The 15,310-nt window shown below is 41.2% G+C and overlaps 1 protein-coding gene across 6 annotated transcripts in view; it reads right to left on the bottom strand.

Moving 5' to 3' along the window:
* The window catches only part of Wwox (WW domain containing oxidoreductase), a 1,097,314-nt gene that overhangs the window by 1,037,615 nt on the left and 44,389 nt on the right, over positions 1-15,310 (bottom strand). The gene's annotated exons all lie outside the window — the stretch shown is intronic.

Genomic DNA, 15,310 nt, shown 5'->3' with positions numbered 1-15,310 from the left:
AGAATGGGAGAAAATCTTTGCCAGCTACACATCTGACAAGGAATTAATATCCAGAATATACAAAGAACTCAAAAAATAGAACAATCAGAAGTCAAACCACCTAATTAAAAAATAGGCTATTGAACTAAATAGAGAGTTCTCATTGGAATACAGATGGCATATAAACATCTAAAAAAGTGTTCTATATCCTTAGGCATCAGGGAAATGCAAATTAAAACTACCTTAAGATTCCATCTCTCTCCTGTCAGAATGGCTACCATCAAGAAAACAAATGACAATGGTGGCAAGGATGCAGTAAAAGGGGAACCCTTCTACACGGTTGGTGGGAATGTAATTTGGTACAGCCATTGTGGAAATCAGTGTGGAGGTTATTGAGACAACTAAAAATAGATTTGCCATATGATCCAGCAATAGCACTCATAGGCATATATCCTAATGACTCTTCTCACTACCTTAGAGATATTTGCACAACCATGTTTATTGCTGCTACTCTATTCACAATAGCTAGGAAATGGAACCAGTCTAGATGTCCATCCACAGATAAATGGATAATGATAATAAAGATGGTGTACATTTATACAATGTAGTTCTATTCAATGGTAAAGAAAAATTAAATTATGAAAGTCTCAGGGAAATGGATGGATCTGGAAAGGATTATACTAAGTGAGTAATCCAGGCCCAGAAAGCCAAATGTTGCATGTTCTCTCTAATATGTGGATCTTAACTACAAATGTATAGACTTGTGTGTGAGGTGGAACCAAAAATCAGTAACAGAGGCCAATAAGCTAGAAAAAGGCTATAAGGGAGGGAGGGGACGGAAGGACTTTAGGGGATAGTATTGTATATATGTAAGTAGAAGAACAAATTACAGGGAGGGGAAAGGCCTTAGTGAGATCAGGGGAAGAGGTTGTATAAAAGGAGGGTGGAGTGGGGGTCAATCATAACTCAAAATATTCTGAATAAGAAAAATGAAAATCTACTTTCTTGAATAATGGCACATCCAGAAGTCATAGATCGTTACTAGAAAATTTTCAGTGCCAGGGATGGGATACCTTCCAGTGAGTTGTTAGCCGGGGAGGTCCTTGTTGCCTCCAAAACATTACAGGCTATTGCCAAGGCCATTGGTTTCCCAAAAGTAACAGAAGGTAAGACATTATTACTGAAGACTTCACATGCCTGGGCAGCAAGGTTACTGAGAAATAAAGCTGGTGCTGAGCTGAAAACCTTCTCCTTGTAGACCAGCCAGCTGAAAGTTGCACTACATGCAGTCCTATAGGAGACAGAAGCCATCAGCAGTGAAAACAGTGAACACTGGAAGCCTCTAGTTTGGCCAGACAGGCCAAATGACCAAAAGGGTACAATAGTGGCATGTCTGCTCGGGGGAAACCAATTGCTTTCTAATTGGTCTGGATATCTGCTCTATGGGATGGAATACATGCCTACATACTAAAAACCGAATCAAAAGCCTATGGCAGGGAAGGTCATGAGCCTTAGGGGTATAATGTCTGCTCTTGTCTGGATAAAAGAATCTACTATCCTCTCCAAACTGCCCTGGAAGCACTACATTTATTGTTCATGTTCATATATTAATGCTACTCTCACTTTTGGTTAGAGATACTTCACTTTTCAGATGGCAATGACCACTGGGATGACCCAAAAGGCAACACAGTGCTGAGAAGAAGTGACAAAGGAGTGTCCAGCACTAAAACACCTCTATCACACCCTCCAAAGCTCAGGGTCCATTGCAGAAGAGGTGGTGGAAAAAATGTAACAGCCAAAGGAAGGGCATCACTCCTTACAATGCAACTGTCCAGACAGCAATTTGCCTTGATATCCATGACCTCACAATGCCTAGAAATACCTTCACAAGATCCTCATAATAGGAGAAAAAGACAATGACATCAAAATAAGAGACTAACGAAGACAGGAAGGGGATATGATGGAGAGTGGAATTGTAAAGAGGAAAGTGGGGGAGGGGAGGGAATTATCATGCTTTGTTGTCTGTAAGTAAATAAGTTGTCAATAAAAAAATTTCAAATAACACAAAATGAAATAAATAAGTAAATATGAAGAAAAACAGAGTAAAACAATAAAAAGATAAGGCAATACATGTAAAACATCTCCATGCTATATTAAAAAAAGGTTGAGCTCAGTAGTATACACAACATCTAGAATACACAAGGCCAGTTCGATGCATACCACCACAAAAAGTCAAAAGCCAAGTCACAGAGTAGCCTTCAAACACAGCACAAAATAAGGAAGGTGTGTGGTTAGATAGTATTGAACCCAATACTTCAAGAGAGAGCAACTAGTTGGAAGCAAGGAAGATTTAGCATGCATGTTACAATGTGGGTGCTACTTCAATTTTAACACATGCATGTTCACCTGTTATAGTAAGCAACTAAAAATAACAAACTGAATGACATCTAATTGACAATTTATGGGTCCTTATGAATTTTAACACTGAGCAATCAAGGCGAGTAAGAAAAGAAGGTGAGGAACCCATTCCTGCTCCAAATATGTGTTCTGAACACCCTGATTAATAGAGAAGACTGTTGAAACACCCAGGTAAAGAAGTTACTGTTTGCTGGGACCCATGCCTAACACTTCTCAAAATAAACAGATCCTCAGGTGCTCTCCAAAGAAACCCTAGGAAATGTCACTGTCATTATATAACAGGGGTGAGGAGTTTAGGAAAGCCAATGATCCCAGAGGTTATGAGAATCAAAATCAGAGAGTAAAAAGGAGCACAGCCTCAACGGACAGTGTAGTCCAAGTTCAGAGCAGGTGCATCCCACCATCTGGCCCCCACACTACCAAGCTCAGCATGTCACTAGGGGGTCTGTAGCATTGTGATATACTGAGAAAGGCATGTGATTTTTCTGTGGGTTCCTAAGATCTTTGAAATTTCCTGAGTGACTGGGACTAGAGGACTATCTCAGTGAGGCTTAAGGAAATGATACCACCAATCATAACTGAATTTATGCTAATGAGGTAGCTTTTCGAGGATGGGGAATGATTGCCAGGGGAACCAATATATAACTATAAAATTGCAACTTTCAGCCTCCCCCCACCTTTTGTCTATGTATCTCTAGCAAGACGGACTATAGACTAACAAAAAATTGGCCAGTGATATAAACCAGCAATGCCCACTATGGTGGTGTGAATTAGATGTCCCTCATACACTCATGTGTTCTGAATGCTGGGTCCCCAGTTGTTGACAATGTGTAAATTGAAGCATTACTGGAAGATGGGTGTTGGTGAGAACAGGCTTCTGGTGTTATAGCCAGCTTCCCCTTGCCAGTGTTCAGCACATTCTCCTGCTGATGTTGTCCACCTGATGTTAGCCAGGAGTTGGTGTCCAGCCTCTGCACATGCCACGTTTTCCACTGCCATCATGGAGTTGCCCCTCTAGTCTGTAAACCAAAATAAACAACTTTCCTCCCATCGGCTGCTTTTGGTCAGGTGCTCTGTGCAAGCACCGAGAAGGTAACTGCAACACCCACATAATGAAGCCTCCACACAACCTAGAGATTATGTCATCAGAAAGCATCTGGGTTTGTAAACACAGAGCAACTGAAGCGTGGCATGCCCAGATGGGCAAGGGCATGGAAACCCTGTGCTCCCTCCCCATAATTCACCCCAGAACCTCTCCACTTGGCTGTTCATCTGCACCTGTTGTAACATCCTTTCCCACAAAACAGTAAGTACTTCCCTGAGGTCTGTGTGTCATTATATCAAAATCAAGGAAGAGTCTGTAGGGCCCCTCAAAGTGTAGCCTATTGGTCAGAAGTGCAAGTGACTATTGGCATCTATAGCAGGGGCAATTTTATGGAACCAATTCCTTTGCCTATGGGCTAACAAATGCCACAAATGAATGTGAGATACCTGGAGGATCTCTGGAGAATTACTTCATGTGTGTTATTTGGTGTCTGAAGTGTTTGCAGTATATACAGGCAATCAGTTTTCCCTTGCTCAAGGGTCCGTGTCACTCAGGCTTTTCAGCACTGTGACAAAATACCTAAGAAAACAATTTGAGGGAGTAATGATTCATTGTAACCTATGGTTTCATAAACTACGGTCCATCATGGCACAGAAAGTGTGTGGGGAGGCCTGGAGAAGTGGCTAAGCAGTTAAAGCACTTGCCTGCAAAGCCTAAGGACCTCAGGCTGATTCGCAAGTACCTACATAAGCCAGATGCACAAGGGTGGTGCATGCATATGGAGTTTGTTTATAATAGTTGGAGGTCCTGGCATGCCCATTCACCCCCTCTGCCTTCCTCCCTCTCTTCTCTTCTCCCCCTGCCCCAAGTCTGGTAAGGTAAAGCAGAGCAGCTCACCTCATGGTTGCCAGGAAGCAGAGAGGGAGAATGCCTGTGCTAATATGGGCTTCCTCCTTGTTCCTTGTTCCTTCTTCCATCCAGGCCCCAGCCTAAAAAAAACAGTGCTGCTCATATTCAGGGCAGGTCTTCTCCACTTCAAGGAATTCCACTTCTATAGAAATGCTCTCAGACATACCCAGAGGTGTGGTTTTCTAATCTCTGAGGTATGTCTCAGTCCAAAAATGTTGGCAATCAAGATTCACCAGGGTAGAGTTAAAGGCACAAGCTTGACTAGCAGCTCTTCAAGGGAGGAGGGGCTCCAGCAAGACCTCCACTGCCTGTTAAATATGACTGTAAACTCTGATGCACCATCTCATGAATATCATGAGACATGTCTGTCACACTACATATATGTTTACATGTTTGGCATATGTACCACTTAAGCTAAAGGACTTAGGTGGCTGTCCTTCTCAAAGAATACAAGGGATCCACACATCACGCACTTCAATGTCAAAAGCATCTGGGGGCCGGTTTCATTTCTGCACATCATGTGAAGGCCAAAACCCAAGGTCTCTCCAGCTACTTTATTCATTCACATGCTCACTTCATAAACTTTATCCCCTAAATTGTGATGTGTTGCCAAATATCCTCTCCTTTAATATTTCATCATGGGGCACAGAATCATCACCACCCTTTAGTTTCATAAACATTCTCTGGGTAAGGCCTGTGAGAGGGCAAAGTTCCTCTGCACACTCTTCCAAGCCCAATAACTCAGTGTTTCAGACTTACTTTAACCCCCTGCATTCCTTCAACACGATGGGCAATTTTAACACTGTAGCTGCTGCAAGATATGCTTTTTTTCCTTGATTCCTAAAAGCCCTCAAAACTAAACTTTAAAGGAATATCTTTATTGAATCAAAGACCATCATTCACTCCAATTTCAGCAAATAACCGAAATGTCATGCTAAACTTTAATAAAGTGCACATGTCCTTGCATAAACTTGTTCCAGAGGCTTTGGACCAAAACAAAATGAAATAAATCAGGGCAAGAAGAAGGAAAAGTCTTCCTGGCAAAAAAAAAAAAAAAAAAAAAGGAAGAAGAAGAAGAAAAAGAAAAAAAGTGATTAAAAGTCCAGCCTGTTAGAGATAGTGAGCACTGTGCTTTTCCAGACCCCTGACGGAAAACAGCATCTGGGCTCCCTGACATGAAGAAAGTGGCACTGGTGAGCTGCGGTCTCACACTCTGCATACGCAGGCTGATGTTCTCCAGAGGCCAAGCTCCTTTTAACAGATCACACGCACGCACGCACACGCACACACAAATCTCAGCTCTTGTGTTTCTACACCCTCACCATTATCCACAAAGAGAACCAAAGTGCTCCAGGGTGCGTAGAAGTGGGGAGATTTACCCTGAAGTTCATCTTTTGTACTGTCAAGGATTCTATTATAGCCACTTCACAGGTACAGGAGTTCACGAGTGAGTCTGCAAACCGGCTGCATTGCATTACTGAATGCTGCACTGTTTGCCTGGCCTGTCAGGACTGAGGCCTCTGTAGCTCTTGCTTGGCTGCTTGAGGCAGGGTGCCAATCACTTAAACCAGAAGCCAGCCACAGGGTCCTGGCCTGGGCTCACATACTGACAGACCTCGTCTCTGACTTTCTGAATGATCAGTGGGGTTCATCTCCATGATCAACCGATTCCGCAACATATTTTTCCATCCCTGTCCGTTAAGAAGTGGTCAGGTAGGAACTGTTTAAATAATAAAGAACAGCCGAGCATGGTGGCGCATGCCTTTAATCCCAGCACTTGGGAGGCAGAGGTAGGAGGATTGCCATGAGTTCAAGGCCACCCTGAGATGACAGAGTTAATGTCAGCCTGGACCAGAGTGAGACCCTCCCTCGAAAAACCAAAATAATAATAATAATATTAATAAAGAAGAAGAGGAGGGGCTGGAGAGATGACTTAGCAGTTAAGCGCTTGCCTATGAAGCCTAAGGACCCCGGTTCAAGGCTCGATTCCCCAGGCCCCACGGTAGCCAGATGCACAGGGGGGCTCATGAGTCTGGAGTTCGTTTGCAGTGGCTGGAGGCCCTGGAGCACCCATTCTCTCTCTCTCTCCCTCTCTTTCTTTCTCTGGCTGTCACTCTCAAATAAATTAAAAAAAAAATTTTTTTTAAAGAAGAGGAGGAGACTTCCGGTTAAGATGGCTGCGTAGGCACCACGCCAAAGCAGCCTAGGGGGGAAAAAGACCAAAAAAACTCAGCAAAATACACACTTATACTAAAAAGTGAGGTGTATAGGAAATTAAAGCGGCAGCGGAGAAGTAGAAGAGTTATAGAGCATCCAGAGCCTGCACAGGCGGGAAAAGCGGCTCCGGCAGCTCGGCCAACCGCCACGGCCATGGCGCAGCAGAAAACCGCCAGACTCGGCGCAAGCCACAGGAAAAGCCAGGTGCGGGATTTTCCCCTCACACCGCGCTCTCCGCAACTCGGGATACGTGAGGGGAGAGCGGCAGCGAGCAGCGGAGGAGCAGACCGCGAGGTAGAACACGTGGAACAGCGAGACAACCAGAGCAGCCGCGGCTCCCTCCCCTCCCCCACAGTCTGAACCCTGCTCCAGCGAACACAGCATCAGCCCGGGACCCAGCCACGCCAACTTGGGCTGACAACGGGACCCAAGCAGGAGCAGAGTTCGGGAGCAACATCAGCGGCTCCAGCACCGGTACCAGCGGCCCCAGCAGCAGCAGACCCAGGAGTGGCAGCAGCGGCAGATCCCGCAGCAGCAGCTTCAGGGGGAGCAGCGGCAGTGGACACAGCAGCAGCAGCTTCAGCAGCAGTGGTGGCTCCAGCAGTGGCAGCTACAGCAGCAGCAGAGGCAGCAGCAGCGGCTCAGTTTGCCCCGTAGGAAAAGCAAGTGCCCAGCTCCAGAAATCAGAACAGCAGCCCGACGACCCAGGCAGCAACTTGACTGAGACCAAAAACACCCAAGGTAACTGGGATTGCACCAGGGAAGGGTCTCACTTGGTTACAAGCTGACTTGGATCCCTCAACAGACCAGAAATCTAAACCTCTTTGTTGATAGAGGATCTGGTCATTATAATAACTACTCTTGCATACATACTCGGGGCTGTTTTTGATTGAATGTGTACAGTGTTTAGTTAAATTTACCTGTATTTTATTCCACTCAGCCTGCTTAAATACTCCTATAGCAGGGAAACTCAACACCTAAGAACATCTTTGTAGACACTCTGAGAGTCTTAAGAGCCACACCTAATACCTTAAGGTCCTACCCTGAAAATATATTACATCAAATCAATTGATACAGCTAAGAATACACAGCTAGCTAGAAAATCCAAGCATTAACTTAATCCAAGATGCAAAAATATATACATTATAACACAAGAAACACTAAAAAGCAAGACGATATAAATCCACCTAAAAGTATTAATGCATCAGAAATGTCCTCCAGTGAGAAAGAGTTAGAGGAAATGCCTGAGAAAGAGTTCAAAAGAATAATTATAAATATGTTCAAGGAGGTCAAAGAACACATGAAAACAATCAAAGAAGAAATCAAAGAGGAAATCAAAGGAATCAAAGAAGAGGCAGGACACCAATTTAATGAAATAAAGAAGGCAATACAAGACATAAATAGGGAAATAGAAATAATAAAGAAAAGCCAGTCAGAATTACTAGCAATGAAGAACACAGTTAATGAAATAAAAAACTCTGTAGAAAATCTCACCAGTAGGATGGATGAGGGAGAGGACAGAATATCTAAGCAAGAAGACCAGGTAGCAGACCTAATGCAGTCCAACAAAGAGAAAGACAAACTTATAGAAAAGTATGAGTGGGAATTTCAAGATATTCGGGACACTATGAAAAGATCCAATATAAGAATTCAGGGCATAGTAGAAGGAGAAGAACTCCACTCCAGAGGCATAGTAGGCATCTTCAACAAAATCATAGAGGAAAATTTCCCCCAAATTGGGAAAGAGGTGCCAATACAGATACAGGAAGCCTTTAGAACCCCAGCCAGACAAAACCCAGAAAGAACCTCTCCTCGCCATATTATAATCAAACTTCCAAACACACAAACCAAAGAAAAAATATTGAAAGCAGTTAGAGAGAAAAATCAAGTTACCTACAAAAGCAAGCCCATCAGGATTACAGCAGATTATTCAACACAAACTTTTAAAGCCAGAAGGGCTTGGAGTGATATATTCCAAGTTCTGAAAGATAACAACTGGCAACCAAGGTTACTTGATCCTGCAAAGTTATCCATTCAAATAGATGGAGAAATAAAGACATTCCATGACAAAAGCAGGTTAAAGGAGTATTTGAAGACAAAACCAGCTCTACAGAAAATACTTGATAGAATCCTCCATGCTGAACAAAAGGAAAAGCACACATATAAGGAACCTAGAAAAAACAAGCTATACTCAAATACCAGTTAACAGAAGAGAGCACAGGTAGAACCAGAAACACACACACACAAAAAAATGGCAAACATATTTTGCGTGAGAATGAAAATACTTAGTAGCAGAGGCCAGTAAGTTGAAAAGGAGACATAAAGGGTGGAGAAAGGAAGGGAGGAGGATACTTAATAGGTTGATATTGTATATATGTAATTACAATGATTGTAATGGGGAGGTAATATGATGGAGAATGGAAATTCAAACGGGAAAGTGTGGGGGTGGGGAGGGAGGGAATTACCATGGGATATATTTTATAATCATGGAAAATGTTAATAAAAAAAATAATAAAAAAATGGCAAACATAAATACACACCTTTCAATAATATCTCTTAATATCAACGGTCTCAATGCCCCAACGAAAAGACATAGATTTGCAGACTGGGTTAAAAAGCAGGATCCTACAATTTGTTGTCTCCAAGAAACTCACCTTTCTACAAAGGATAGACATTATCTTAGGGTGAAAGGTTGGAAGACGGTGTTTCAAGCAAATGGGCCTAGAAAACAAGCAGGGGTTGCTATCCTAATATCAGACAGGGTAGACTTTAGTCTGACGTTAGTCAAGAAAGATAAGGAAGGTCACTTTATATTGATTAAGGGCACACTCCAACAGGAGGACATTACAATTCTAAACATATATGCACCTAACATGGGGGCTCCCAAATTCGTCAAACAAACACTATTAGAACTAAGGTCACAGATAACACCAAACACAGTGGTGGTGGGTGACTTTAACACCCCACTCTCATCAATTGACAGGTCATCCAGGGAAAGAATAAACAGAGAGGCATCTGGACTAAATGAGGTCATAGAAGGAATGGACCTAACAGATGTATACAGGACATTTCATCCAAAGGCTGCAGAATATACATTCTTTTCAGCAGCACATGGAACATTCTCTAAAATAGACCATATATTAAGACACAAAGCAAATCTTAACAAATTCAGGAAAATTGAAATAATTCCTTGCATTCTATCTGACCACAATGGAATTAAACTACAAATCAGTAGCAAGAAAGGCTATAGAGCATACACAAAATCATGGAAACTAAACAATACACTACTAAATGATGAGTGGGTCAATGAAGAAATCAAAAAGGAAATCAAAAAATTTATAGAGTCAAATGATAATGAGAACACAACATACCAAAATCTCTGGGACACAATGAAGGCAGTTCTAAGAGGTAAATTTATAGCCTTAAGTGCCTATATTAAGAAATTAGAAAGGTCGCAAGTAAACGACCTAATGCTTCGCCTTAAAGCCTTGGAAAAAGAAGAACAAGGCAAACCAAAAATCAGTAGACGGGAAGAAATAATAAAGATTAGGGCAGAAATTAATGAAATAGAAACAAAAAGAACAATCCAAAGAATTAATGAAACAAAGAGTTGGTTCTTTGAAAGGATAAGCAAGATTGATAAACCGTTAGCAAATCTGACCAAAAGAAAGAGAGAAGAGACACAAATTAATAAAATCAGAGATGAACAAGGTAACATCACAACAGATTCCAGAGAAATTCAAAAAATCATAGGGACATACTATAAAAGCATATACTCCACAAAGTATGAAAATCTGAAAGAAATGGATGATTTCCTTGATCTATATGACCTACCTAAATTAAATCAAAATGAGATTAATCACTTAAATAGACCTATAACAAACATGGAGATCCGAACAGTTATCAATAATCTCCCAACTAAAAAAAGCCCAGGCCCGGATGGATTCACTGCTGAATTTTACCAGACTTTTAAGGAAGAGCTAACACCATTGCTTCTTAAGCTTTTCCAGGAAATAGAAAAAGAAGGAATTCTACCAAACTCCTTCTATGAGGCCAGCATCACCCTGATACCAAAATCAGGCAAAGATAGAACAAAAAAAGAAAATTACAGACCAATCTCCCACATGAACATAGATGCAAAAATTCTCAACAAAATATTGGCAAACAGAATACAAGAGTATATCAAAAAGATCATTCACCCTGACCAAGTAGGCTTTATCCCAGAGATGCAGGGATGGTTCAACATATGCAAATCTATAAATGTAATACATTACATAAACGGGTTGAAGGACAAAAATCACATGATCATCTCATTAGATGCAGAGAAAGCATTTGACAAAATCCAACATCCCTTCATGATAAAAGTCCTACAGAGACTGGGAATAGAAGGAACATATCTCAATATAATAAAGGCTATTTATGACAAGCCTACAGCCAACATATTACTAAATGGGGAAAAACTGGAAGCTTTTCCACTAAAATCAGGAACAAGACAAGGGTGTCCACTGTCCCCACTTTTATTTAATATAGTTTTGGAAGTCTTAGCCATAGCAATAAGGCAAGAGACACACATAAAAGGGATACAAATTGGAAAGGAAGAAATCAAGTTATCATTATTTGCAGATGACATGATTCTATACATAAAGGACCCTAAAGACTCTACTAGCAAGCTGTTAGAGCTGATCAAAACCTAGAGCAATGTAGCAGGATACAAAATAAATACACAGAAATCAGTAGCCTTCATATATGCTAACAACAAACACACAGAGGATGAAATCAGAGAATCACTCCCATTCACAATTGCATCAAAAAAAATAATACCTTGGAATAAACCTAACCAAGGAAGTAAAGAATCTATACAATGAGAATTTTAAAACACTCAAGCGAGAAATTGCAGAAGACACTAGAAAGTGGAGAAACATCCCTTGTTCCTGGATTGGAAGAATCAATATCGTGAAAATGGCAATCTTACCTAAAGCAATCTACACATTTAATGCAATCCCTATCAAAATTCCAAAGGCTTTCTTCATGGAAATAGAAAAAACAATCCAAAAATTCTTTTGGAATCACAAAAAACCTCGAATATCTAAAATAATACTGAGCGACAAAAAAGAGGCTGGTGGTATCACCATACCTGATTTTAACCTATACTACAGAGCAACAGTAACAAAAACAGCATGGTACTGACACAAAAACAGACATGTAGATCAGTGGAACAGAATAGAGGACCCAGATGTAAGCCCAAGTAGCTATAGCCACCTGATATTCGGTAAAAATGCCAAAAATACTCATTGGAGAAGAGACAGCCTCTTCAGCAAATGGTGTTTTGAAAACTGGATAAATATCTGCAGAAGGATGAAAATAGATTCTTCTCTCTCGCCATGCACAAGAATTAAGTCCAAATGGATTAAAGACCTTAACATCAGACCGGAAACTTTGAAACTGCTAGAGGAAAAAGTAGGGGAAACCCTTCAACATATTGGTCTTGGCAAAGACTTTCTGAATACAACCCCAATTGCTCAGGCAATAAAACCACAGATTAACCACTGGGACCTAATGAAATTACAAAGATTTTGCACCGCAAAGGACACAGTGAAAAAAGCAAAGAGGCAACCTACAGAATGGGAAAAAATCTTTGCCAGCTATATATCTGATAGAGGATTAATATCTAGGATATACAAAGAACTCAAAAAGTTAAATAATAAGGAATCAAACAAGCCAATCATAAAATGGGCTATGGAGCTAAATAAAGAGTTCTCAAAGGAAGAAATACAAATGGCATATAAGCATCTAAAAAAATGTTCTACGTCACTAGTCATCAGGGAAATGCAGATTAAAACTACATTGAGATTCCATTTCACTCCTGTCAGATTGGCCACCATCATGAAAACAAATGATCATAAATGTTGGCGGGGATGTGGAAAAAAAGGAACCCTTCTGCACTGCTGGTGGGAATGCAGTCTGGTCCAGCCATTGTGGAAAACAGTGTGGAGGTTCCTAAAACAGCTAGAGATTGATCTACCATATGACTCAGCTATAGCACTCCTAGGCATATATCCAAAGGACTCATCTCATTTCCTTAGAAGTACATGCTCCACCATGTTTATTGCTGCTCAATTTATAATAGCTGGGAAATGGAACCAGCCTAGATGTCCCTCAACAGATGAGTGGATAATGAAGATGTGGTACATTTATACAATGGAGTTCTACTCAGCGGTAAAGAAAAATGAAGTTATGAAATTTGCAGAAAAATGGATGGACCTGGAAAGTATTATACTAAGTCAGGTAACCCAGGCCCAGAAAGCCAAGCGCCACATGTTCTCTCTCATATATGGATCCTAGCTACAGATGACTGGGCTTCTGTGTGAGAATGAAAATACTTAGTAGCAGAGGCCAGTAAGTTGAACAGGAGACATAAAGGGTGGAGAAAGGAAGGGAGGAGGATACTTAATAGGTTGATATTGTATATATGTAATTACAATGATTGTAATGGGGAGGTAATATGATGGAGAATGGAATTTCAAATGGGAAAGTGTGGGGGTGGGGAGGGAGGGAATTACCATGGGATATATTTTATAATCATGGAAAATGTTAATAAAAATTAAAACAATAAATAAATAAATAAAGATACAGAAACTAAGGCATCAAAAAAAAAACAAAAAAAAAAGAAGAGGAGGACAGTAGGAAGAGGTGGAATGGACATAGAGGGAGGAGGAAGAAGAGAGCAGGAAGATAAAGCAGACAGGAGAGACAGAGGTAGAGGAGGGAGTGAAGAGGAGGATGGGAGGACAGAAGTTGGAGGAGGAGAGAAGTGCTGTCTTCAGTGCAGGGAGCTCGCAGCGGGGAACCTGCTCTACCACATAAGTCAGTGGGGACAATGCACAGCCATTCTAGTTCAAGCACAAGCTCTTTTTTTTTTTCTGAATTTCAGATCTGCCTTAGCTTTTACCATTGAAAAGTGGAATATTACTTCTACTCTTGAGAAGATTAAATGCTTTATGCTCCCAAAGTCATGCAGAGGTGCTCAAACCACAATGTTGAGGCTATTCAGCACTTTTTTGAGGCTCACTTTTAAAGTGCCCAAATTGACTTTTCATTCTTTCTCACTCACAACTTTTTAAGATACATCTTCTCACAAATATGAATGAAATTCTCTTTTCAGGCCAGATACAGAGCCAGAGTTCCATTAACTTGGTGCTCTCTGGGCCTGCAGTGACCTTGCCCAAATCCAATGACTCGACAACTCCAAACAAAATTGGTAAGTATTAAAAAAAAAAAAAAAAAGTTTAAATACTTACTGTGACCAACTAGGTAGCAATAATAAATAAAATAAAGGATTTGTTCTAAACACAAGATAAGGAGACAAGGTATCAAACAACTAAAAACAACATAGACTTAATGCAAAAGCAGCTACTTAAAGGACCATCTTTACCTTATAGTTATTTTTCAAAAAGAGAATCTGATAATTCACATAACCAGATCACTGTCTTAGATAATATCTTCACCACAGCTGCTTGTCCAAGTTTATACAATCCACCAGCAGCTTGGCTGTATACGTGTTATTGTTGTGCTGTCGTGGTGGTTTTCAAACCCCAATGTTGACATCAACACAATTCAACTATCATTTTTTTTTAATGCTATACATTTCTGCTTCCAAACAGTTCTCTTGCAACAGTCAATACTCCGCAATAGTCCCATGTAGAAGGTACTGGTAACTCTAGCTTTGAAAAGAGGATGTTGGAGCTGGAGCTGGAAAGTTAGCTCAGCAGTTAGAGGCACTTGCTTGCTTGCAAAGCCTGCAGTCCTGGATTTCATTCCCCAGTACCCACATAGAGCCAGATGTACAAGGTGGCACATGCATATGGAGTTCATCTGAGGGTAGCCAAAGACCCTGGCATAATCAATCTACCCCCTTCTCTCTTATTAATAAAAATAATTTTAAAAGGAAAAGAGGCCAAGCATGGTGGTGCACGCCTTTAATCTCAGAACTCTAGAGGCTGAGGTAGAAGGATCACTGTGAATTCGAGGCCAACCTAGACTACATAGTGAGTTCCAAGTCAACCTGGACTACAATGAGACCCTACCTCAAACAAAAATGAGGCTCTTTATGCTCTTTACCTCACTTCTTCACAGGCCATGATGCACAGACGCAAAGTGACTACCAGTTGTACTGCACCCTTCAGACACAACACACCTGGTCTCCACTGCCTGGCTCCTGACAGGGCATATAACTAATAAAAGAAATTCTCCAACATGTTTTAAGATAGCCAAGAGATCTGCCTGCGCAAAATTAGATAGCAGTTTTGGCTTTGATAGCATTTTGTTTTAGAATAACCTACCAATGGTGAAACATGACAGCATTAAAATACTCCACCAGGAGCCTTGCAATCTAAACATTCGCTGAGCTCGGGTACCTGTTTGGCATGAACGTGAGGGATGCACAGAACACTTTCTAGCTAAGGCTGATTTAGCCTGATTTCAAGTCTTGAGACTCGGCCAGCTATATACTTTGGTGTGATTCCCCCACATCCAGCAGCTGCCTCTGGCCCAAAAAGCCCAGCTAGGAGCTCCAACACAGGTACATGAGTGAATGGAGGTTGGGTTCAAGTTGCATTCAGAATGAAGCGAGTACACTCTGAGTCAGTTAACGCATTAGAGCTCTAATCAAGGGTTTCAGTTGGTAGGCAGCATGGTACAAAATGCTTGCCAAGAGGGGTGTCAGCTGCCAACAGTGACAGCATG

This window comes from Jaculus jaculus, chromosome 1, assembly GCF_020740685.1.
Source record: "Jaculus jaculus isolate mJacJac1 chromosome 1, mJacJac1.mat.Y.cur, whole genome shotgun sequence".
Taxonomy (NCBI): domain Eukaryota; kingdom Metazoa; phylum Chordata; class Mammalia; order Rodentia; family Dipodidae; genus Jaculus; species Jaculus jaculus.
The sequence above is the reverse complement of the archived record's forward strand: the minus strand, read 5'-3'. Positions and strand labels throughout refer to the sequence as shown.